Here is a 26,012-nt window from a genome sequence, read left to right as displayed (position 1 = left end):
CAGTACTCCATGATTAGAGTATGAGAAAGAAAACCAAATGGAGACCTCAATGTCTCTGCTGACATGAGGATGAAGACTACATATGAAACAAACATTCAGCAAAACAACAGCCAATGTTGAAAGGTACAAATTTCCCCTGCTTGTCAGACTGAAAATCTATGACTGGCTGTCAAAGTTTGGGCCGAAATGTCACAGAGTTCACTGAGCCTAAGCATTGGGCTCTCTTTTGGAAACATACATGTTATGGTGTCTATTTAAAGAAGGTATATAATATGAATATATAATGAAAGTTACTTGAGTGGAACAAATTAATACAAATTAATATCACCACACATGGTTTTCCATGTACTCTCATAGTAAGAGCCACTATAATTTACTTGGCAAATATTGTGACTACACATACTTTTATTAATTATAGTTCTCATATTGTATATTGATCATTAGACTTGTACATTCTGCACATTTGCTACTCAGTATCTTTCGACTTACATCTCCCCATTTTCCCCTTCCACTTCAACCTGAATAACCAACGTCTTGTTTTCTATGCCCACATATTTTATTTTTTAAAAAATACTGAACACATGTATCCCCTATATTTCTTTCTGAGTTTGACTTATTTCACTTAGCATTTTCTTCCAGATGCACTCACATTATATCAAATGTCAGGAGCTTCTCTTTTATTAGAGCTGAATCAATATTATAAGTTACAATATCACTGGGCCAAGTCCTGAGGCCGCTGTTCACCTCAGTGCAATCCTAAGGAATATTTCCAATGTTATCTTGTATTTTCAAATGCAATAGAGTTAGGAACTGCAAAGTTAGAATGTTTTAAAACTGAATGGTTTGAAGATAGATTAAACAGAATTAGAAAACTTCTATATTTTAAGTTAGGTAACATAAGAAAAAATATCATTTGCCATGGCAAAGGCACTAATAAAGTTGTCACTGTGGCATACTCTCAATTTAAAGTCTATATTTTCCTTTAATAAAGATAGTTTTAAACTCTTCAGTAAAGTTCATTTTAATATTTGAATTCACATAAAATTGAAGCCTTACATGAGTCTCTTTATATTGTAAACATTACGTGACACGTGGAGTTTAATTTCTTTTTTCTGTGTTTACTTTAGGAGTTTTGTTTCATATGTCTCAACAAATGAATTCTTAGCTATTAATTTAGGCCTATGAATCAAATACAGTATTTCCCATTTACCCACGGTTTCATTTCCTGTGGCTTCAAAAATCCATGGCCAATCATGGTCCAAAATACTCAATGGAAAGTTCCAGAAATAAAAATTCATAAGTTTTAAATTGCACACAGTTACTGTGATGAAATCTTTCACTGACCCACTCCCACTGCTCAGGATATGAATCATCCCTGTGTTCAGCATATCCAGGCTGTATACCCTCCCACTCATTAGTATCAGTCTCAGTAATCAGATCAGCTGTCACTGTGATAATGCTTGTACAGAGGGTTCAGCACTGTCGTGGCTTCAGGAATCCACTGAGGCTCTGGGGACATAAACAATGCAGATCAAAGCAACTACCATATACTAAATTGACATCTTCTAAATTTAATTGTACTTCCTGAAGATAGAGGTTGTTATTTCATTCATGTAAAGTTTCATTCATATAAATTTCATTGAGCTTTATTATACAATCCTCTATGAAGAGAATTTCAAATTACGTATAGGAGAACACAACCATTTAATTTCTATCTTACACTTGGTAAGTTAATTTGTTTTTTAATCATACTATCATCAGGGCAATTAAGGAAGGAAAAGAAAAAAGAAAGGCACCCAAATTGGAAAGAAATAAAGATATCTCTATCCAAAGATGAATGTTCTTCTAGATAGTAAATCCTAAATAAACATTAGAAAATTGAACTAACTAATAAATAAGCTCCACAAAGTTGCAGTGTACAAAAATACTTTATTCCTTTTTTTTTTTTTTTTTGGTACTGAGGATGGAACTCAGGACCTTGCGCTTTCGAGGCAGGCACAGTACCACTGAGCTAAATCCCTGGCCCCAAAACACTTTATAACACTCTATATGCAAACAATGAATAAACTGAAACTAAATTTAAGAATTAAATACTTAGGAGTAAACATAACAAAATTGTAAGGCTTCTACACTGGAAACTACAAAATATTATTGAAAGAAATTAAAGATCTAAATAAATAGCCATTTTGTGTCGATGAATGGTAAGATTTAATAAATTGGAGACCTCAACACTCAAAAATTCGTTCAAAGATGTACTGAAATTTAAAGGGAACCGCAACCAAATCCAAACAGCTAAAATTATTTTTAAAAGAAGTACAGTGCTGTCAGATTTAATTTCACAATTTCAAGTCAGTATAAAACTCCACTGATGAAGACAATATGGTACCAATATGATGACAGACAGACAATTATGGAATAGATTTCATAGTCCAGAAATAAATCCTTGTCCATATGGCCAACACTGCCAAGGCCATTCAGTGAGGAAAATACAGTATTTTCAAGAAGTGGTGCTAGCAAAGTAGATTATCTACACACAAAAGAATGACATTAGATGCCTCCCTCACAAAATAAACAAAAGTTTCTCAAAGGATTTGGCAACAGAAATAAGATCTGGGACATAATTTTAAGAGCTGAAACTATTCTGCTTTTAGAAGACAACATAAAAGTACCCCTGGTTCTGAATTAGGCAATAGTTCCCCACATAAGACATCAAATGCACAAGTGACAACAAAACTCATAAATTAAAGACTTCATTAAATTTTCCAATGTTGTCCATCAAAGGACACCATTAAGAAATGAAGACACCTCATAGCATAGGAGAATGTATTTGAAGACCATGAATCTAGAAAGAGGCTCATATTCAGATCACATAAGTAATCTGTACAACTTATCTGTAAAAATATGAATCATTTTATTTTAAAATGAGCCAACAAGCTAAAGAGATATTTCTTCAAAGAAGATATGCATATGTTCAATGAATACATGTAAAGAAACTCAACCTCTTTAACCTACAGAGAAATGCAAATAAAAACCACAAGGAGATACCCCTTTTTAAATATTGGGATGGGTATTATCAAAAGAACAAATAACACCAAGTACTTTTGCAGATGTGGAGGAATGGACCCCTTACAGTATTGCTAGCAGCAAGGGGAAGTGACACCACTGTTCTAGAAAACAATCTGGCAGTTTCTGAAATAGCTACACATAGAATTATCAAACTATCCCGAAATTCAATTCTTAGGTACACGCCCAAGAAACAACAACATATATCCACTTAAAAACTTACAAAAAATGTTCACAGTAAATTGAGTCTTGGCAGGAAAAGCATAGATAGAACCTAAATGCTTGCCAATGAATGAATGGATAAATCAAAAGTCACATATCAAAAAAATGGAATATTATTAGACAATAAGAAGGAATAAAGTTATGATTTGCGACAGCATAGATAAAACAAAAAGTGCCTTTTACATGAAATGTACAGAACCAGACAAATTCATGGAGATAGAAAGCAAATAAGAGGTAGGCAGGAACAGGAGGAAGTAGGTGACTGAGAGTGATTGTTAATGCGTATGAGGTTTCTCTGCAGGTGATGACAAATGTTCTAGAATTGTATTACAGCAATCAAAGCACAATTTTGTGGATATACTGAAACCACACGACGGTATACTTTAATAAGGTAAACTTTATTTTATGTGAAAATATATCTTGATGAAGCTGTTTTTTAAAAAATCATGTTCATGTCCCTATACCTTTTTAAAGAAATACTTGTCCTGCCAAACCCCAGTTCATATCCAGCTTACATTTCATCAGAGTTAGTCACCAAAAATAGGACATATAACCACTATCGTAAGAACCATTAAATCTAACGAAACATTTCAAAGCCTACCCTCTGAAGAAGTGTAAGTAATCTCTATGATGCCTTTCTGTGTTGCACAGAGAGCAATATTAAGGAAACATACTCCCCCTAAATCGATGTGTACATATTCCAGTTTAAATGTTAATTAGTTCTCATTTAAGCATTAATGTCCCATGGAGACACAGTGACAAAAGCCACAGGTGAAAATGAAAGGAACGCTGCTTATCAGAAATGAGGAATAATGTGTATGTTGCCAAAGTAACCAAATTGTCTCATAAGAAATGTGTGATTTGACATTCTCTTATCAATGTTTCCAAAATGCAACTCTTATCTTGCTTCTGTTGTAAATTTCATTTTCCAGTAATGACTTCACAGATCCCCCCCTCTATATGCTTGCTTTATTTATCTGTGTTTCCAAAATAAATTAAACCAGAGAAACTTGGCCCAGGCTGTCTCCCTGTCTCACTCTCTGTGGGAAATAAATCATTGTTTTAGTCCAGAATTCTATGCTGTATGGAAACGGCTCATTCCATTTTCAGTCTACCACATGAACTTTCTCTTATAATGATCCCCAAATCACAGACTCACTGATGCAAGTGATCCTAGAGGTAACATAGCTCTAAGTAGACATTCAGATGCAAAGTAGATGATCCACATGTATTTGGTGAATTACATCTACCTTTTGACATTCATCTTTCTTTCTCAAGTCCCAGTGAAGCAATGGTTGAAAATCCAGCGGTGGAAATTTACTGTCTCATCAGAAACTTTTATCTTTACCTTCTCAGATCCACCTCAAGTTTTCTGTAGTCACATCATGTATGATGTTGCTTAGCCATTTTTTTGTGCTTGTATATTTGCTTCCAAGTTCAAAACTTCATACTTCAATAGTCAAACTAAGCTCATCATTCAGATGTCAGCCTGTGATTTTTGGATGCTGGTTCTTACACTCTTGGGAGGGGTCTATTCATGGGCTACCAAACTGATTTTTAAAAAATTTGTAATAGATTCCAGATATATACTGCTATTTTACTCCTCTTCCTAGCAGATGTGCTCTGTGTAAAGACGATGTGGTTTTATTCTGGCTGCAACTTCTACTCTTCAAAGCCTAGACGTCATGTGGTTTAGCTAGCCTCCAGGCAAACAATTCTTCATGGTTTGCTTACTCCAATAGTTTAAGCTACAGTCCTGCAAGGAAAATTCCCCCTTTCTGATTACAACTATGTACTCAGTGATAGAACTTTTTTTGTAGTTTCCTCTTTCTGAAAAAGCTAAACATATCTGGATTTGAGTAGTCCTTACAAGTATCTCCAAGATTACTTCTGACACTGTTATTTATCCTTTAAAGTAACAATGGGATAAATTGGCATGGACAGTTGTGATATAATTTGGAGGGCTCTCCTCCATATTTCAGGCACACCTCATGGAGGCCCATCATGTTCTGACGGAACATTTCAAAGAAATGTACCATGATTTTCCTATCTTTTCCTGAAAACATCTGCCTTTCATCACCATCACCATTACCACATACCTCACTGCCAATACCAGGTGATCTCACTCCGAAAGTCTTCACATGCTGTGATCCAGAAGATCCAAACAAATGCTCTGAAGAAGGAGGACCATCTTTAATAACTACCTCACCTCTAGCATTCATTTATGCAATCATGAACCTTTTAATTATTTGTTCAGTAAACTATATGTGTCAATGCAACCCTGGTAAAATGATTCACTCTACTCTGTCTCAGATTTATTTAAAAATATGAATCTCAGATAGTCCTTCATCCAACACAACTTCTCAGACACACTTTGCATGTCAAGGTCCTTATTGGGCCTAGAGAGAAGAAGGAAAGAACACATGCCTACAAGATGCAGTAGGCAGGTTAATACTAACTTTTATCAAGGAGGCTAGAACTATGACAGAAATCAGATTAAAACTAGGGGTCAAGGCATCTACCATTTTAGATGTTATGATTTTTAGGCTGAATTTTCTAAAGAGTGATAACATTCTTTGGCCAGGTTAAATCCTTCCCAATGTCAACCTCATAATAAATATCCTTGATATGCTCAATTACTAAGCACGGGCTACTTTAAAAACCTCCAGTTTTAAAAATACAATAAGAAAAGACGTGTATATATACAAGAAGACAAACCCAATACCACTGAATATTTTATGTATTAATAATTGTACGTGAGTGGATCACATACAATAGTATGTTAAGATTAAAAAGCTGCACACACTTCCCTTATATTAAAAAGAACACCTGCTGTTAAGGCTGTGCTTGCTCTGTGTCTAAGAAACAAACAGTTAAGGAAGAGGTAATTAAAGGAACTCTTAAATACAAGCATCCTTGGAGAAAAATAATTTTATGCAGAAAATTAGTCAAATTTTACTTACGTTTTCATTCCTAGCTTAATACATGAGAATTGTTCTTAAAAGACTACTAATTCTCAGCCCTATGGATTATAAGCACATCTCCAAATGCTCCTTTGACTATATTTCTTTTTCTATAAAAGCAGATAAATAATTTCCCTGAACACTCTTGGCTGATGATAGCTTACTGGATTTTGACGGTTCTTTTATACACTTCAGCAACTTATGAACCCAGTCATTCTCTTTACTTTTCATTGAAAGGATGGAAACTTAAACACCATAAATATCTCATTATCAGCTAAATCCAGAGGACAGTTACAAAATACGAACTGCACAGCAAATCCTCTACAGTCAACTAAAGTCAAGGGCCATCATCATTTCTAAATTCACATAAATAATGGTTATGTTGTGTTCAGAATGACAGTAACTACATACTCTGAATTAACAAAAACTGTCTTTAGTTCTGTAAGTTTATAAACACTTTTGTTGTCCAAGAAAATTAAACCAATATTTCAAAACCTGAGATACTCTAACATGTTTGTATTTCATAAATAAAAGTATACTTTAATATAAGCAATGCTACAAATAAAGCCCTTGGGAGTGAATCACACATTTCCCAGAAATATTTATAGCTAGCCAGAGAAAAACTGAGATGTCATTCATCACGACTTAACTCAGATTATTAGATACAGTTCTTCTAACTACCATATAATAAATAACATTTGTTTCAGTTCATTTAGAAATCCAAGTAGATTATTACATCATGCTAACAGGAAGATATTTATTTTCTCAAATATTCCTTACATTAATGGAATAGGCCCAGGAAAATAATCATGATTCTATAATCACTCATATGTGGATATACTGAATTTTTAAACTTCTATATTTGTATATTACTTACATAGTGTAAGTGATGATTATATTCAAATACTTTCTGTTCATTATTTCATATTGCAGAAATAGTTTTAAAGGCACAATATGTTAAAGGAACTAACCAACTTGCCTTGAAAGGTTGTTGGTGTTTTCCCGTTCTATGGCTTTTAGGCTTAGAAGAGCAGAGAGTTTGGGAAATCACTTCTTGCAATCAACAACTGTGTGTCAGGAGACTTTCTCCATCAAGAGAATTCAAGAATGATGAAGCAAAAACTTATAGATGACTTATATATAAATTGTGTTTCCTTCTGAACCAATGCAGGACACAGAATACTGCAGTTGGACTGGTATTTGAAAGATACAGGTCAACAGTCTATAAAAAGCTTCTAATAGACCTGTGGGTGACAGAGCAGGGGGGATATCAAGAAAAGAAGAATCCTTTTAAGATCAATGGCCATATCTATATTGTTAGGATCCTTACCAAGAAATAAATATATAAATAGAGAAATACTTGATGCTACTCCAGAAAATCATACTGTATAAGTCGGAAGAGGGACAATCCTAACAACATTTATTTTTCTCTTGTATCAATGATTTAAAATGTATTGCTCACTTACGGGAATGTGCAATACGGCAAAATTCATATGAATACTACAATTTGGTTGTATTCACTCATAAAATATGGAGAAATTATATTAATATTAGTAAATTCCAGGTGACTATCAATCCTGTATAGTTTAACAGTGCTCATATACATTTAAGAGGATATGACCAAGGGAATATTCATTAAAGAAAAAAAAACCTAGTCATTCTCAAAAGCATAACAAATAATTCTGCTAGACTATCTTATTAGCAATATCATGAATTATACAATAGAAATGCTTGTTCAAGCTGCTTTTTTTCTGATAAGAAACACTGCATTTTAAAAAGCAACCTCTATTTTAATATTTAATAGCTCAGCATATCTATATCTCCAAAAGTAACAAGCTATTTAAGAAAGAAGTGCACTTCTTGTGATGTTAAAAGCATTTCTGGCATTTTATATTATCTGTTTTTTAATGACTATATTTTCCTAGCATTAAAAATGAATTAATCCCTTTCTCCCTAAGTACTCCATTGAATATGGTGAAAGGAACAGTTCAAAGGGTTACTTTCCCTTGCAAAACCCATACAGATCATTGTCTCTGACCGAACTGTCATCCAACTCTGAGCTCATCACTTTTATAGGGCTTTACAGATCCAAGGTTTTCTTATTTTTTACTGAATCATCCTGACTGCATCACAGAGTGTTGAAATGCAAATGTCACATAATTAAGGTACCAAGTACCCAGAATCATTCAACAGAAAAGTTTCTTATATGCTACAGTTTAAAACTACTTTAAGTAATTAATGTTAATAAACTGTAAGAAATTAAAACATTTGTCATCAATTATCTAGTTACATGAGTTATTAAATAGAGATGTTCATACTTGTACATTCTGACATGTTTCAATCATCCTAGCACTTGCTATGTGTTAATTTAAATCACACTGACTGAACAATAGCATCATGGTGAAAAATGCTTTAAAATGGAGTAAAAGTTTCAGTCCTTAGTAATATTAGAATAAACACCTTCCACTGTCAATCCTTTTAGATACAGCTATAAAACCTGGACAGAATGGAAGGAAGGATCAGCTACTCAGATAGCTGTGGAGAATATAACCAGATTTCAAAATTCCAATAATCCATTGTAAGCTTAGCACTCTCCCATTTTGTCTATCCTGGACTGAATTCCACACATCGGAGATCCAAGAAGTGGGGACCAAACTTTATTTGTTTTCTCTCTTTCTCTCGAAAGCTTAGCTCCAGGTCCTGGCATAGTTTCAGAAATGTACAGCAAAGAGTAGTAAATAAAGCCTTAGCAATCTGGTTGGAGGAAAAAGAAAGCTCAGCCAATTGGATTTTGGGGGCGGAAATAAAGGAGAAAGAGGATGCTAGAGAAATCAGCTCAAATTTCTTATGAACACTTTTGTTCACCAATAGCTGCACATATGTAGTTTTAATTCTGCTTAATCCATCAGAAACCTTGAGAACTGAAATTACAGACTGACCACTACTTAGAACCCAAGTTGGCTTAGGAGGTGCATACATGGAACAGATCAAAAAAAGACCATAAAGGCTTTAACGGAACTGACAATCAGGACCACAACACACAAAAGTTCGGTGGAAAGCTGTGGCCTAAGCCTAACCAGCATAACTGAGCACTAACACAGAAATTATCTGCATTTGTCCCAGAACTAAATAAGATGCAGAAACTCATGTAATATTCACAATGTCCAGAATAAAACAGAAAACTACTCAGCATATGAAACTGAAAAAAAAATCCCAATTACACAGAAAAGGATATTAAAGGGATGGTTACATAATGATAAAGAGGCACACCAAGAATATTTTGTGGTTCATGCATCAAAACACAGCAAAACAAAATAAACAACAAATGGATCTACATACACAACATTAAAACCAACAATCCTGAAGAAAGTAATAGAATTAAAACCAACAATCTTGAAAAAGGAAAGAAGGGAAAGGAAAAATTATGAGAAGAGGAAAAAATGGAAACAAAGTCTGTAAATATGGAAGGATAGAGGGGGTGAAGGGAGCACAGGGAATGGGGAAAAAAATAAGAAGCAAGATACATCATGTACAGGTACAAGCACCCAATGATAAATGTAAACGTATTATATACCTAAAATGTACCAATAAAAGAATTTAAGCAAAAAAGAAAAAAAAAGAAATAGGCAAATCTACAAGTTGAAGGCTTTAATACTTCTCTTTCAGTAATAGGTGGCTAGAAAGGCAGCAAGGACTGAGAAGAACTGAAAAATAACCATCAATCAACTGAATCTAATTGACATTTACCTGGTACTCACCCAACAGCGGGAGACTATACAGCCTATTCACAGGCACCTGGAATTTTCCCCCGGATACACCATATATTGGGTCATAAAACAAGCAATAACGCATTTTAAATCATTAACAACATACACAGCATATTCTCTAATGATAAATGAACTAAATCAGAAATCATGGACAGAAAAATAACATAAAATTCCCCTCAAACACTTGAAGTTAACAACACATTTCTAAATAACCTATGGCTCAAACAGAAAATCTCAAGAGCAATGAGAAAATATTATAAAATGAATAAAACAGACAAACACATCAGACTCTGTAAAACACAACTAATGTATAGGAGAAAATTACAGCATTAAATTCTGTATTACAAAAGAAAGTCTCAAAATTTCTTAACAAGAAACAACAAAATAACACAAAGCATTGGAAAAATTAAGAATGACAAAAGTAAAAAATCAAGGTAATTGTTGTAAAGAAAACAATAAAGAAAATCAATAAGATCAAAAGTTGACTTTTAAAAGAGATTAATCAAACTGATAACCCTTTGGAAATAAAGAAGGAATATACAAATCATCAATATCAGGGAAAAGAGAGAACTCCTTATTAAAGACTCTGCAGGAATTAAATGGATAATAAAGCAAAATATGAATAACTCTATGCATAAATCTAAGGGTTCAACTGAAATGGATGAATTTCTCAAAATCTACAAAATAAAAAATGTGACTGAGGGCAAAGAGTACAAATATTTAAAAGATTGACTTTGCAAGAATAAAATTCAAAACTTTTGAGAAATAAATCTCAAGATCCAGATACCTTCATTGGCAAATTCTACCAAATATTCAAAGGCTAAATAATAAGTGTATATAATCTCTTTTGGAGGAAAAACATAAAAGAAGGAAACACTGAGACGTGTCCCCAATTCATCTTATGAGGCAATTATTACTTCCATGTGAAATACAGTGAAAGACACACCAGAAAGAAGATGATGAAGTGGAGGAACAATAAGAGGAAGAGAAAGAAGTAAGCTATTATATTCTAACCCTCATGGGCTCAGGTGCAAAAATCCTCAAAAATAATGCAAATTAAGTCCAACAAATACAATCCAAATAGTCCAATATAAATAAGAACATCACAACCAAGGAGGTTTTACCCTGGTAATGCAAGTCCAGACCAATATAGCAAATTCAATTTATGTAAGTCTTCATCGTAACAATGTAAAAAAAAGTTTATTATCATATCAACTATCTGGAAAAAATCACTTGAGAAAACTCAAAATCCATTAACGATGAGACAAAATTGTGGCAGCAGGCTCCTACATGGCATCCATAAAAGGCCGCACCTGTCATCATACTTGAGGAAGAACGGACATGGTCTAAGAGAAGAAATCTCTGCGGGATTTTTATTATTTTGAGTCAATAATAACAAGCTGATTCTAAAATTTATATGGAAAGGCAAAGAGCCTAAAATTACTAAAAGCATTTGGAAAAAAAGGACACAAAGGGAAGAAGTACACTATCCAATTTTTATAGTTATTATATATATAGTTATTATATATATATATAGTAATCAAGATTGTGTGGAATTAGTGAGAAGATTCACATACTGACCAAATGAATAATTACTTTGAATCCAGAAATAAAAGCATAACATGGCCATTAGATTTGAGAAAATACAAAAGAAACTGAACAGAGAAAGGACTGCATCTTCAGCAAATGATTTTGGAAGTACAGAATATCCACATGCAATTTTAATAACAAGACAACAGACTCTTGTTTGAACTTCACATGTTATGCAAATTGTACCCCAAAATAGCAATAGATATGAATATAAAAGGCACAAATGCTAAACTTTTAGAATAATACATAGAGAAAAATTTTGTAAACTGCAAATCAGCAGATATGACATCAAAAGTAAGGTCCATCAAGGTAAAAATAGTATCAATCTTTGTAAAACAGGCAGACCTGGCTTCTGTGAGAAACTCTGAAGAAAGAGAACCATAGGACGAGGTTCAGACCAGGGAAAATATCTATAAAGGATATACATATCCAACAAAGGACTTTTATCTGATCTGATTCTATTTCCTGAATGTATCAGCAATTACACTAATCTATACAATTGTTAAAATCCATAGCTCAATATAACAACAACAAAAAGAATCACTTTGAGTACATGGTAATTTTAAAAATAAGATAAAATAACAAAGTGGAATGAGTTTAAAATTTTAATTTACATTATATTTATTAATGCTAAAATATATAACATCTAACTATATTTTTTGTAAAGTCTGTGTAAAGCTGCATAATGAAAATGTAGCCATTTTTTGCATTATCTCAAATATCTTTAAGGCCAATCTAATTTACTCTGATGATTAGTAATAGAATGGAACCAGGAAAATGTGAAGAACTAACCCTAAGATCTCTGCCCTCTGAGAAAGCAAAAAGAAAAAATAAAGCCTAATTAGTGTCACTGACAATGAAATATTAAAGTACTTAAATGTTACAATCATTTTATTTGACAATTTACAGCAGCCAAACCAAGCTTTTATTTTCTTTTTATCCAATGAAACTGCCCGATCCATGCATAGTGAAATCCCATTAGAAACTACCCCAAACAGTTCACGTTAGGTATTAACACTTCCAGATTAACTTAATAATTTTTTTGTTTACCTGTATATTATGTCTGCTCTTCTCTGATGCTATGTGTATTGCTGAATATCACACTCATCTTCGTTTGTTCTGACTGCTGTGTGAAAAACATCATGTGTTTCAAAAAAATACACAGTACTATAGAAGTTAAATAGCTCTTAAAATTAATTGTAAAATTATTTCTTTCAATCTTCAGCCCCCAACCCAAAATTACAGTTTGCTTCTTTAGTACAATAACACATATTAAATCTTCAGGTGCTATGAGGATATTTAACCATAATGAATTTGGCACTACTTTTCAGAAAGAAATGATATTCAATAGTCTCATATGGAGCATAGGGATAAATATATGAAATGCATAATTTTGATTAAAGTATGTGAACTAATGCATTTTTAAATTCAAATCCCAAATTCATTTAATAAAGGTAAGCAGCCATTAAGATCAAGACCAATTTATGAAGATACTTGTCATATGTGGAAACACATTTAGTTTTCTCAAGGGTTCTCGGATTCTGCCCACCATTCAGGCTAATATACCCAGAGTCTTGCCTGGCATCAGAGACTTAGAAGCCTGCAGGGTGAGAATCATAGCTCACCAACAAGTAATCCTCTCTGCTGGATTCTCTACAGCAATCCAAACAACCGCTCAGGTGCAATAAGAAAAGCCACACCAGTGGATTAGAATCCTCATGCCTCATGGGATTCCATATTGTATATTTTTTCTTTTTTGTATTTTTAATTTGTATTTTATTCGATGATGTTTGCAGTACATAATGATTACATTCACTGCAGGGAGTTGGTGCATGTACCTGAAACATTTTTTTTACCTCCCCTTTGCTTTCCGCTGCCTCCATCTCTTGGTCCTCTTGCCATTTGCAAAAGATTTATATCCCTGTTTCCTATTATCTTTTTAATTTGCCCTTTAATTTCTTTATACTTTGGGTTTCTCATATAAGAGATATCATCCAATATTTAAGCTTGTGTGTCTGATTTATTTCACTTAACATGGTCTCATGTTGCAGCCATTTTCCTAAAACCCACTCAATTTTATCCTTGTACTTTTACAATTCCATGGATACAACTTTCAGTGACACCCTCCTGAGGCATATTATTTGCAAGTCAATACACTTGTGGCAGCACTACTGTGTATTTATAATTTGCTTATAATTCATATATGATCATGGCGACATTGCTTGGTAACTGTTTGTGTAAGATTATCAGGTTATCAGAGGTACAGAATTGACCAAAGGTCCAGTCCTCCTACAGAAAGAGAAAAGGTTTTAAAAGAAGAATAAAGGGAGAGAAAGAAAAGTAACTTTGTATAGAGGAAAATGTTCAAGATTTGCATTTGGAAAAAATGGACCTGAACCTTGACTCTGTATGTTGACAGCTGTATAACATTATGAGAATTATTTTATCTCTTTTCCTTTCCTTTCTTCATCGGTGAAATTAGAATACTTGTTCTTAATCACTTCATTCATTCATTCATTCATTCATTGCAGTGCTGGGGATGGAATGCATGGTCTCACATATGCAGGTCAAATACTCCACTACTGAGCTATAGCACTAGCCCTTTCTTAAAATTTTATTTTGAGACAGGGTCTCACTAAGTTGTCCAGACTGGCCTTGAACTTGTGATCCTCCCACTTCAGCATCCCATGTAGCTTTATGAGAGTGTGCCACTGTGCCCAGCTTGTAAATAAAATGACATCATCGAATAGATTTGGGTCTGAGTAGGGAAGAATTAGAACTCAATTAACATTAACAGACGAATTCTAATTGATGAGTGAAATTACTGTTAGATCCATAGCATTACTTTAACAAAATATAAGAATGAAAGCTTTGTTTGGCCCTCCATCATAACCCACTAATTATTTGGTATGTTTTATTCTTTCATTTATTCTTCCTTTTGTGTGCCCTATTTTCCACTGCCTTGTGTATTCTTTGGGAAAATAGAGCTATACTCATCACTTTAAAGTCCCCATTGTCATCTAAGTGACAGACAATCACACTCAAAATAAAACTAACAGAAAAACAAATGGGACCATTTTTTAAAATCTTCTATAACATGAGCAACATAGAAGATCATAACTCCTGGATTTCATCATTCAAACTCCTTTGGTAGACACTGACTGATCACTATCACGAATCAGGGATAGTGAGGGCTTCTGGAAGTGTAACACTTACCCAGCTGGACGAAGTCTCTTCTGGCACAGGGAGCTCATTTTCTAGCTAAGAAGTTGTTGAGAAAAGAGTAAACATTCCAAAAAACAGTTCTATATTGTGTTAGGTTTGTTAACAGAAACAAAAGACTGAAGCAGAGACTATGTATGCAAACCACTTTGTACAAGGTGGAAAGGCATGGTTACAGTTGAGCAGAATTTAAGGGTTTGTATCACCAAAGAATGAGGGAGGGCAAAGGGAGGCCAAGGCAAAGGGTTCAGGTGATTCGACAACAATAACAGCAACAAAGCCGAGCATTCTGAGGATGGATAGGAGACCCTCTTTGGATGACAGCCCCTTGGTTTATTAGTGCAAAAAAAAAAAAAAAACACCATAGAAAGCAAAGATGTACCGCAGTTTACTTACATGGCAACATTATCTCAAAAAGTGTTCCAGTGTGTGGTTCAGGTTAATTAGAGTTGTTATCATTCAGGCCCTAACATGGTCTCTATTTCAATTGACAAGGTTCAACACTGGTACAGAGTGGCATGCCAAAATACTAATGAGATGTCTACAATAAACTCTGATAAAGGTGTACTGCCAAAAACAACTCACAATGCACAGATACAGTAGGGACTTGAACTGACAAGAATCCTTTACCTTCAAGCAGACCTAGTAATTGAATCGCAGTAGGAACACTGTGTACTCACATACTGGAGAACCGAATGTTCAAGTCTCCAGTTCTACAAATTTAATATAATCCCTGTCTACTTAGTCTTCTGGTGTACCCTGTAAGGCATAGCAGCCATTTGGGCAAATTTCCATCAGACGGATCTTTAGACATTATGCTCATTTCTCCTCAAGAAAGTACCAGTGTGAGCATCTAATATGGGGGCTACCAAATAAAACATTCCCATTCTAAATAAGAGATAATTAGGTATTGTTCAAAACAATTATAGATTATACACTGTACAATTCAATTTCTAATCTAAAAGTTACTCCAGAATGTGATGGCTGAAGTGATTTATGCAACACAGCATTCAGGTTGAAGTACAATGTATTTTTCATAAGTACTTGAAATTGGAGCACAATTTATTCTACTTCAAGCAAAAAGGATTGTCCTAATTCCTAAATAAAATGATTTATACACAAGCTGTCATATGTTGGGAAGGCTTAGAAATAGGTTTCACTGTATTTTGAAACCTTAGGAGGCAAACAGCAGAAATGGGACAGAGGCCAGGGAAAAGAAAGGCAAGGACACAGGTGAAATTGATGCATCGCCATTACTGACGAAGTCTCTCTGGGGGATTTTTTCCTTTGATTCTTTTCTTCTTATATACACAGTAGGCTTGATTATTTCTGCTTGCACCAAGGAGATTTTATTAAGTTAGGTGATTGCCTTACTGTAATGTTTTACTCAAGTTGTTCTTTTGCTCCTTCGTTTATATGAACTCGGCATTTCTTTTTTATTCCTCATTGTTTTCAATTTTTTTAATACAAATTTCTTACAAACTTAAGGAAGCTAGTATCCACTGGCAAGCGTGGGTTTCTTACCCTTTTAATCCTTAAGGTTACATTTTAAAAACAGAAAAGAATGACCATTTTTTAAAAAATTTATAATTTTAAAATCTCCCTTCCAATTCTGCTATAACATTGAGGAAGAGTAATTCTAAAGTCTTTATCTACAACAGGGGGTTCTTTAGGTCAATGAGATGTCAGTGTTTCAAGTGTAGTGTCAGCAAAAAGATGCAGATTTTCCCAGTAATCTTCTGTGGTAGGCTGGCAATTCTGATCAGAGCGTGTCATTTTTAGGCCTGTGAACCTCATCATTCTCTGTCTTTATTCTACATGCTCTATGAGTTCTGAAGGATCTTTTCAAGGATGAAGAAGGATGGAAGCTTTCTTAAAGTATATTTTGAATCTCATCCAACAGAAAAGACACAATAAATTTTCAAGCCATTTCTGACCGTATGTCACAACTCTTGAAAGCAAATGAAGGCTTTCACAGCTAAAGAATTATTTAACATTGACAGCTGTTGCACATTTATCCTGATTTTTCTTCTTTCTTTCTATCATAAGTATCTACAGAAGATGACAGGTCATGTGAGCCAGATAATGTGTAATTTGCTCCATGAATTAAATGACATCCTATAGATTTTCTATACGTTTTCATGTTTATCCATTTTAGTTTGACCACAAATATCTGCACCAACTGTGTGCTCAGCCCTTAGGTATAGCAAGATTAGATAACAGAAGACAAGAGTGTAAAAAAGAAATAAAATAAGCATGAAGGTTGGATTTTTTTTTTTTAAATCTCTGCATCAGAGAAGAGAAAGATGACTTGGAATATTAGGTGAGTAATAAAAATGCCTAGATTTTAATGAGTGTGACTTTGTGAAATCAACCTTTCAAGCTCCAGTGTCTTTAGATATGAAACCTACAACTTGAACTAGCCAGAATTCGAGCTTCCTAGAGTGATCATTACCCTCTCTTATCTTAAAAGACAATAGTACACTGGTCCTATTCCATTCCATACCTTATATATTGAAACAGGATGTAGGTCCTTTGCAGCAATTTCAGTACATTTAAAATTGGCAGAGGGAACAATGTTCTTATTTCTAGAATCCATGAAACACTACTATAGATTACTGGAACATCCAATCACATTCAACTTCTTATCATGGGTAAAATGTACTATAACAGATTTTACTGCCCCCAAAGTTAATTCCATCCTTAACTGCTAAGCATTATTTGTCTCATGTGATCTGTCATACTCTCTAGAATGTTTCTTGCCTTCTCCTAAGACTAGTTTAAATGTCTCTTCTATTCATCTATTCTTTTTGCTTTCACCTTCAGTCACTAATAATGCTCTTTCATAGTTGCCTCTCCGTTCGTCTCTGTACTTCTGACAGAGACCGCCTATGTTTTATTCACTTAGGTGTCTCCAGAAATGAGTGCCAAGCAGACAACACTGATAGTGTAATCAGAATGCATGATATAAGCAGTGGAATGAAAGTTTCATAATAAAGAAAGAAGCTTAAATCCTCTCAGTTTGGAGAAGTCTTGCAGCCAGAGAGATTAAGATCATCTCCAAATAATATTGAAAGGGGATTTATGTCGAGAACAAAGGAGTAAAATGAATAATCTTTAAGCATCCTTCCAGCTCCAAGATATTTTGATTCTATAATTTATTACTACATTATTAAAACAAGTCAGGAACATAAAGAGTATCTTGAAAAATGTTCTGTCCACATCAGTGATTGGATTGGTCTATCAAATTAAAAGTAGAAAATAAAAATCATCTTTGTAGAAAATTAAAGTTGGGGAAAATGAGAGGTTTTCTAGTTCATTGGTCTCTGAGTACAAGTCTCCTGTGTGACAATGCCACAATTATCTAGGGACATTAAACAAGTATCTCTCTCTGGCTCTAGCCTGAAGATTCCAGTTCAGTAACCAAGGTGTGTATGTGTGTATGTGGGGGGGATGATCTAGAAATCTGTGCTATAAAAAAACTTTCCTTGATGATTTGTTTGGGAAATACTATATTGGTCACACACACACATCTTACTTGCCATGTTATTAGGGGCAGGGCCAAGATTAAAATTAGTTCCTGCCAGTTATTAAGCTGTAGCCTTGATAACTGCTCTAATCAAAATAAAGCTATGACACACATATAACACATTCTTCAAACTGAAGGCACATGAAGATAAAATAAAAGACAACCTCAAAAGACACACAACTGTGAGCCGGTGATTCTGGTCTTTACTGGCTTTAGGCTGAATTTTAGGAGTATTGGGGAAGAGAAAGTGAACAACTGATAGAGACTACATTTCATCTAGCTTTGTACAAAACCAGTTTCTAATCATAAGTTCATATATTTATTGTAATATCAGAGCCAGTAATAACTGAATTGATGTATAAGATACATATGTATTTATGACTTTATTATTCAAAACTGTCTCTATGTAAAAAAAATAAGACACTGATAATGAACTATAGAAAAGTGAAACATCACAAAAAAGGAGTGATATTCATTACTCAGTTTGTCTGATTACTATAAAAAGACAACTGACACAATTTTCCTCAAAGTATTTTGTTTGACCATAAATTTCCAGACAAGTATTTATTCTGGCTTAGATATCAGAAGATTTAGATATAATTTTACTTCTTGATAATTATTACAAGTTTTACCATATTTTCCTAATACGGAAAGAGTTCTTTCCATTGAAATACTGCATGAATAATTTTTCTAAATTTCTAAGTATATTAGTGCTACCTTACTGGATTTCATCATGCAAAAGCAGTGACTTTAAATAATTATCAATGTCATTGAAAATAATATTAAATGTAGTAAAATTTATTAAATTTAAGTATAGAATTTTAACTTGTATGAAATTAATTAGCGAAGCAAATAAATATAAGCCTTTAATTGAAAATATTATAGCCAAAGTCTATTTTCAAATATAAAAACTGATAACTCTGCCAAGTGTTATCCAAGGTTGAAGAAACAGCAGTAATTAAAAACCATTTATTCAGTCACGAAACAGAGACACAAAATACAGTATGACATCACTTTGGCTGCCACAACCTCTCAAGGCCAGAAAATCCATCACAATGACAACACTTCATAACTAGAAATGGGGCAGGATGACTTTAATGAGTAGGAAGCAAAGGCAGCATTTTGTAGAGAAGCCATTTAGACACTGCATTGTAGGGAAATTCCCCAGAAAGGCTCTGAAGTCCTCTCAGTCCCACCATGGAGACAGACAGTGATGAAGTCCATTTAATGGTGAACACACATCAGGAGCTAAGAGAACAGTCAGTCCTGTGGAGGGTGACTAGTAACATGAACAAATGTCACTGATTTTGAAGACCCTATGTGTTTCACTTCCCACACTCTGGATCATTTAAATCTCAATTTAGATTTCATATTGCACAACTCCAGGGGATGCCAATTACTTGAGACACAATGTGATGACATCCTGTTAAACTGTAAAGTTTAATAGCACTAATCTTGAAGTTCTAAAAAGTAAGCCTTAACTGTGTCAGAATGTCTTAAGGTATCGGCTAAGAAATGACTTCTAAGTGAGAAATTGGGAGGAGAATATCCACACTGCACACAAAATCCGGCACATCATAATTCTGCTTTGCAAGTTAAGACACAGTGACAGGTAATGTTACTTCCTAAGGGAAGCCCGAGAACCAGTGATTTTCCTAAAGCATCCACATGGACCAAGCAGCAGTACATGCAACTCCTCTGGCTGTACTGCAAGGACAGCTCTAACAGTCAGCTGTTTTCATCTGAGTGGTCGATGAATCTCTAGACAACTATTTCCATTACTGTTTATTAGTAGAGAAAAACCTGTTTACTAGTAAGAAACTGTATGTCTTTTACTGATAAATGGCAAAAAATACTCAAATGCCCCTTTTAAAAGATTATTCTAATCAAGGTGTTCCCATAAGATATATGTACATTTCTCTGCTAAAAAATGATTGGTAATAAAACTAGAAACAAAAGCAATTTAGACAGGAATCATTTCACATAATAGTTTATGGCCAAATTCATGTACCCCAAATCACCCTCAAATCCAGTGAGGACAAATTTTAAATCACGGGCCCTTTGGAAAAAATCCTGCGACTATAGAGCATGTATTTTTCAAAATAAGATGCATTGTTTCTACAAAGTAAGATAAATGAACATAATTTCATAATAAATATATGGTGTCATACAAGTCCTCAGGAGAAATACAAGTACTATGGAATCTAGGAAAGAAAAATAGGCTGTTTTGAAAACATTATAAATGTTTATCCTGTAAGCTTCTAGTTCCCATTACCCATATTTTAACAGTGATAGACTATTATTCCCACCTTCCTCTCTTCTGTTATTATGTTTTGTTATTATCTCAAATGCAATACGTATTCTATTTATTCTTTCAGGACATTATTTCCTTCCATATGAGACAGACATTCTTCCCCTTACTGGGGTTATCAGTGAAGACACCAAGATAGGTAACAGACTTCATGAACTTACACTTGAGTGGGAGGGAAGATGAGCACATGAAATAAAAGACAGGAAATGTAAGAAATGAGCAAACAAATAAAATGTCTGAGGGCAGTCAATGATATTAAGAACACAAATAGGATGATATGGCAGGAGTGAGTGGGAGACACTTTGGGAAAGGAGGGGATAAGTTGGATACTTATTTTGAAATTCCCTCTAGCGGAAAACTGTAGAGAAACTGTATCTGCATTTCCTCTGAGAAACTCCTGTGACCACAACCCTGTTGTGTTATCACCGAGATTCTTCTTTCTACAATCAATCAATCAATCAATCAGAGAAAGTCCCATATGCATGTTCTTTCAGCCTTAGACCATGGTAAACTGTGGAAAGGTATTGATACGTTAATGAGTAAATACCCACCTGGAATCTGAACCAGTATAACTTTTATCCATATAGATAAACCTTTCATTTTCACTGTAGAAATGAATCCTTCTTGTGTGAAGGAGAGATGGAAAGGGAGACTTAATTAATGACTCAATATCTCAAGTCCTAGGAAAACAGCCTTTTTAGCCAGACAGCTACAAATCTTTGCAAGACTTCCTAAGAGAGGCCCAGATTTTATTAAAGTGATCTATAGATAAAGAATAAATGTACACTGCTAATCAATATTTCTGGTTCTACTTTTGCATGCCACACATGTAGAATTTTTCTACCTCTTTGATTTTAGGACAGAAATATGACCTATTTCAGCCAATAAAGTTTTTGTAGAAGACATGAGTCAGCTCCTTGCAGAAATATTATTTTGCCTGCTTTAGAGTATCTACTACTCTCTTCCCTTACCTTGGAAATCATGGGACCATGTGGTAAATGCAGGTTCAACACCACACTGAAGCACACATAAGGTGATAGAAGATGTACCAGGACCCCCAATAGAATTTGAAATAAATAAATCTTTCATATTTTACATAATTGGAATTTAAGAGCCATTTAACATCATACAACAGTATGAACTATCTCTTACGGGTCGAACTATGTCTCTTTTTCTAAAATTCACACATTGAGTTTAAACCCACCATACCTCAGAACATGACTTTATTTGGATATGCATCACTGCAGATGAAATCAGTTCAGCAAAGATGAGGTCATAGTGGAATAGGCTGGGCCTCTGACCCAATATGCTTGGTGTCCTTAGGGGAAAGTGGGACAAAAAGGCACAGGGAAAACGCTATGCAAGATGAAAACAAGGTCAGGATGATGCAACAGAGGCCAAAGAACACCAACAATGACCATCAGACTACCAGAAGCTAGGACCCAAGTCTGGAATAGATCTGTCCTCATAGCACTCAGAAGAAATCAACCTTGCTGACACTGATCCTGGACTTCGAGTTTCCAGAAACCCAAGACAATGAATTTCTGCTAACCCACCCACATCGCAGTTCATTGTGATATTTTAAATGCAATATTTAGTACAGTTATTTACTCAGTACAACACAGAAGCCCTACCAAATGAATGTCCTATCCTAATACATCTGTATGTTTTTGCAAGGAAGAGGCGATATGAAGAGACAGGAGGGGTGGCACAACAAATAGTTTAAGCAACTATTTATAAGGAGCTGCAATCTATTTATACAAGACTGACTAAGAGAAGTAATTGTTTTCATTTTTAATATAAGAATGAAATTTCAAAAAAAAGACAAAATTATCTTCAAATTTCATTCACATTTCCGAAATGGTGATGACTTTTGTCTGAATTTTTATGACTAACAAAGTATACTTCTGTTCAAACATGAAGTGTTCACAAGTTAAATAAAGAAAAAGAAAACATTTATTAAAATTTCTGGGAAGCCACTTCCATATTTACATGGTCCTATTCTGCTGCCCGTTAATTATGAATGCTAAAGCTTTTAGCTTCAGAAGATCCTTTATGTTTGCTATGAATGATTAAGGGTTCATAAAGGTTTTACTAGCACATTAATCTTCAGGTGTAGGGAAAGTCAAGACACTTGTTAAAATCCTCTAGACCTAGCACAAGGTTGCCTCAAGAAACACAGGAAACAGCTACAGTGCCGGCTCCCGGTGATAGCACCCAACCACATCAACTTCAAAGAAATGCTGTCTAGAAAAAAACAGGTATTCTAGTTTCAATTAGTTGGCCCCTTAAATGGAGACCTTCTCTTTTACAAGCTTCTTTCTTTCCAAAATGAAATACACTACAAACAGCAAGTTCATGACACAGAATTTAGAAGTGCAGGAGATGCTTGATGTTTGAGAGGGCTGTGGCCTTAGTGCTCTGCAGAGAGCACCAGAGCTCTCCTGGGATGGTACCTGCAGACTAAGAGGACAAGTGCAGAAAAGACACACAATAAAATTTGCCTGTTAGACCAGTGGCTAGGTCCTTTTATGAGCCCCATTTCACCCACCTCAGCCATAGTGATAATTTTTTTCTTAGAAATCTCATACTTCATGGCTTTTTAGATAACTACTATCATTTTCTTGCTATAATTTTACTTTTGTCTTGGTTTTCTTTCCTGGCTCTTGATTTCTGAGTCTATTTTCTCTAAAATCCATTCCTTACTTCTATGCTTCTCTGTAAATTATCTCTTTTGTAGGGAAAGGCAGGTGATATAGAAAAGTGAGATGAGAGAAAAATCACAGGCTTTAAGACAGATGTACTCAACTTTAAGTCAGAGTTACATATTTATTAGTTGGTCAACAGCAATAAAAACAAAGCCCTCTTGGTTTTAACTTTGGTTTTAAAAAAAACAAATACTGGGCTGGGGATTTAGCTCAGTGGTTTTGCTGCCTGCTGCGCAAGCGCAAGTACCCAAGTTCGATCCCTGGTACCAAAAAACAAAATATCCAAATACTTTATGAGTTTTAACTATAATATATAAACAGTATATGAGACACAGTAGATATTCCACAATGTCTAACTCATGGTTCTTGATGGTCTCCCACAATATTCTAACTTTAACCATCTGTCACACTTGTCAAGGTCAATCAAAAGAAATTGGTAGTGGAAAGTAGTAGTCAAAGACACAGGCTTATTAGATGAAATTGTGAGAAGCAGAAAAACCAGAGAATATACTAATGAATGACTTGAGTCTCCAACAATAGCAGTTCCTAATAACTCAGGAATTAAATAATATTAGAGACTGAGGAGTGTGCAGAAAATGGCCTTCCATTGTGTTCTCAGGTGCTGTACATAACACTCTATGAATTTATTCATTTCCTGGAAATGAAGTTTGCATTTATGATTTGCTTAAAGTTACCATTATATATAAGGAGATAAGCTAGTTCTCATATAGAAAGGCACCCTATGCTGGAAACAGGGGTTGGCATATTTGAGAGGTTGGGAAAATGAAAAGTGCCCACAGTGGCAAGGAGTTTGGGAATAGAGAACCATGATCAGCTCATCTGCAGAAGACATTCTCAATGTATACATTGTCATCCTTTTCTTGAATACACATAAACACCTTTTAAATGTTGCTACATTTGACCTTCAGTAGAACAAAAACAACCTTCCTACCTTGAGACTTGCATTTTATGGTCAAAGAATCCATAGTCATAGACATCTCAGCGCTATATGACACATATAAATATGACAATAGTGATTACTAGTGAAGATGTGACACAAAAGACACCATGTTTTTTAACAGAAGTCAATTGATTCAAGACTTTCCAAGTCAAATGGCAATGCTTATTGGATTAGCCATTGTTAATTGGCTGAGGAAGCATGCTGAGAAACAATCAATATCTGATAAGCTTTCTAATAGCCCATATGACCTTAAGATAAGTGAACCAGTGTATGTACAAGTGCCACACTTTGTATGCAGAAGAGAAAAACTGCCACATAGTATCAGGCCTTACTTATAATCCTGAAAATGGTATGTGATGCTACTTGAAAAATAGTTATTACTATGGTTGGTTGGCTAAAGTTATTTTTTTCTAAAAGCAAATAGGTTGAAGCATGACTGCAAACCAATTTCAGCTACAGCAGCTGCCACGTAGCACACAGCAGCACCTCACTACCTAATGCTTTCTAATAAAGTTTACTGTAACATGAAATATTGCTGTATTGCTAATGATACTGCAACCTGCAGCTGCCCAGAGAAAGCATTCACTATTTTTTCTTAATGTTAGTGTAAAGATAAACCCAGCTAATACGTCATCTCTATTTTTTCTTTCACCTGGATTAATGATATCTTCCTTGAAATGCACTTTCATGTTGCTCTGGTATCACAAATATTAGAAAAAGTCAATACTAATTAAATGCATTAAGAAGTTTTACATGGGCGCATCTGGTAGCTGACTTAGCTCATACATCTAAAAGCTCAACTCAAAGTATATGATCCCTCAACTAAAACACTGTTACATTGTTTTTCTTTAAAAAGTGTGTTTTTAAAAAAATATTAGGATCATCAAGTTAGAGAATGAAACAATCACTTAGCATAGGAGTTGGCTCACACCTCTGTAACGCACTGGGTAGCAAATATTCTGCAGTTTCTGGATCATAAGATCTTTGTTGCAACTACTCAACTGCAAAGTAATGCAAAAGCAGCCATAAACATACACATGAGTGGGCAAAGCTGCATCCTAATATTGAATCTTAAATGTATGGAAAACCACATTTAACTTTTATGTACCTCCTACTTGTAAGGAAATACTTTTAGTAATAAAACTTTTTTCCCCCATCATTTCATGATGTAGGAACCATTCTTAATTGGTGGGCTATACAACAGCAGACATTTGCCAAACTCCACTTTAAAACAGTACCTAGCAAACGAAGTTGGGGAAGACCTACATGACATACCAGTTTTCTTATTACAAAGATTTGAAACACGTTTTTTAACTTCAGAAATATCTAAAAGTTCAACGTTCATATTAAATATATAACATGTTCGGTGAGTAATGTGAAATATTGGAGAAAATAAACTTGTTTCCTTTCCCCACCAACCTGATTCAATCTCCATGCTCTTATCTCAGTGACGTATCCAGTCCTTCAACTAGATTTGTCTTTGTTAAATTTCACATCCAATTAGTCAGTTCTGTCGGTTCTTTCTCTTAAATAACATAAATAACTGTCTATAATGTATTACACTCATGCAGGCCCCCGACACTTCAAGCTTAGATTATTTTAACTGCCTTTTCACCAGTTTCAATACCTTCATACTTACTGGACTTCCATTCATTTTCTTGAAGGCAGCAGAAGCT

The 26,012-nt window shown here is 34.5% G+C and overlaps 1 protein-coding gene across 5 annotated transcripts in view; it reads right to left on the bottom strand.

The window, feature by feature from the left end:
- Gpc6 (glypican 6) overlaps positions 1–26,012 on the bottom strand; it is a 1,085,538-nt gene that overhangs the window by 846,199 nt on the left and 213,327 nt on the right. The window contains exon 2 of one of the 5 annotated variants that reach the window (XM_087193031.1): positions 12,656–12,731. The exons of 2 other annotated variants lie outside the window; for them this stretch is intronic. The gene's annotated coding sequence lies outside the window, so the exon portion shown is untranslated. Of the gene's footprint in view, positions 1–5,384; positions 5,406–12,655; positions 12,744–26,012 lie in introns of those variants that run through there. 2 more of the 5 variants (XM_087193032.1, XM_087193033.1) reach the window with 2 other exon arrangements.

The sequence above is a fragment of the Heterocephalus glaber genome, unplaced genomic scaffold, assembly GCF_053883595.1.
Source record: "Heterocephalus glaber isolate CG9 unplaced genomic scaffold, H.glaber_assembly_v1.0 deba00001577, whole genome shotgun sequence".
Lineage (NCBI taxonomy): Eukaryota > Metazoa > Chordata > Mammalia > Rodentia > Bathyergidae > Heterocephalus > Heterocephalus glaber.
This window is presented reverse-complemented; position numbering and strand designations above follow the sequence as displayed.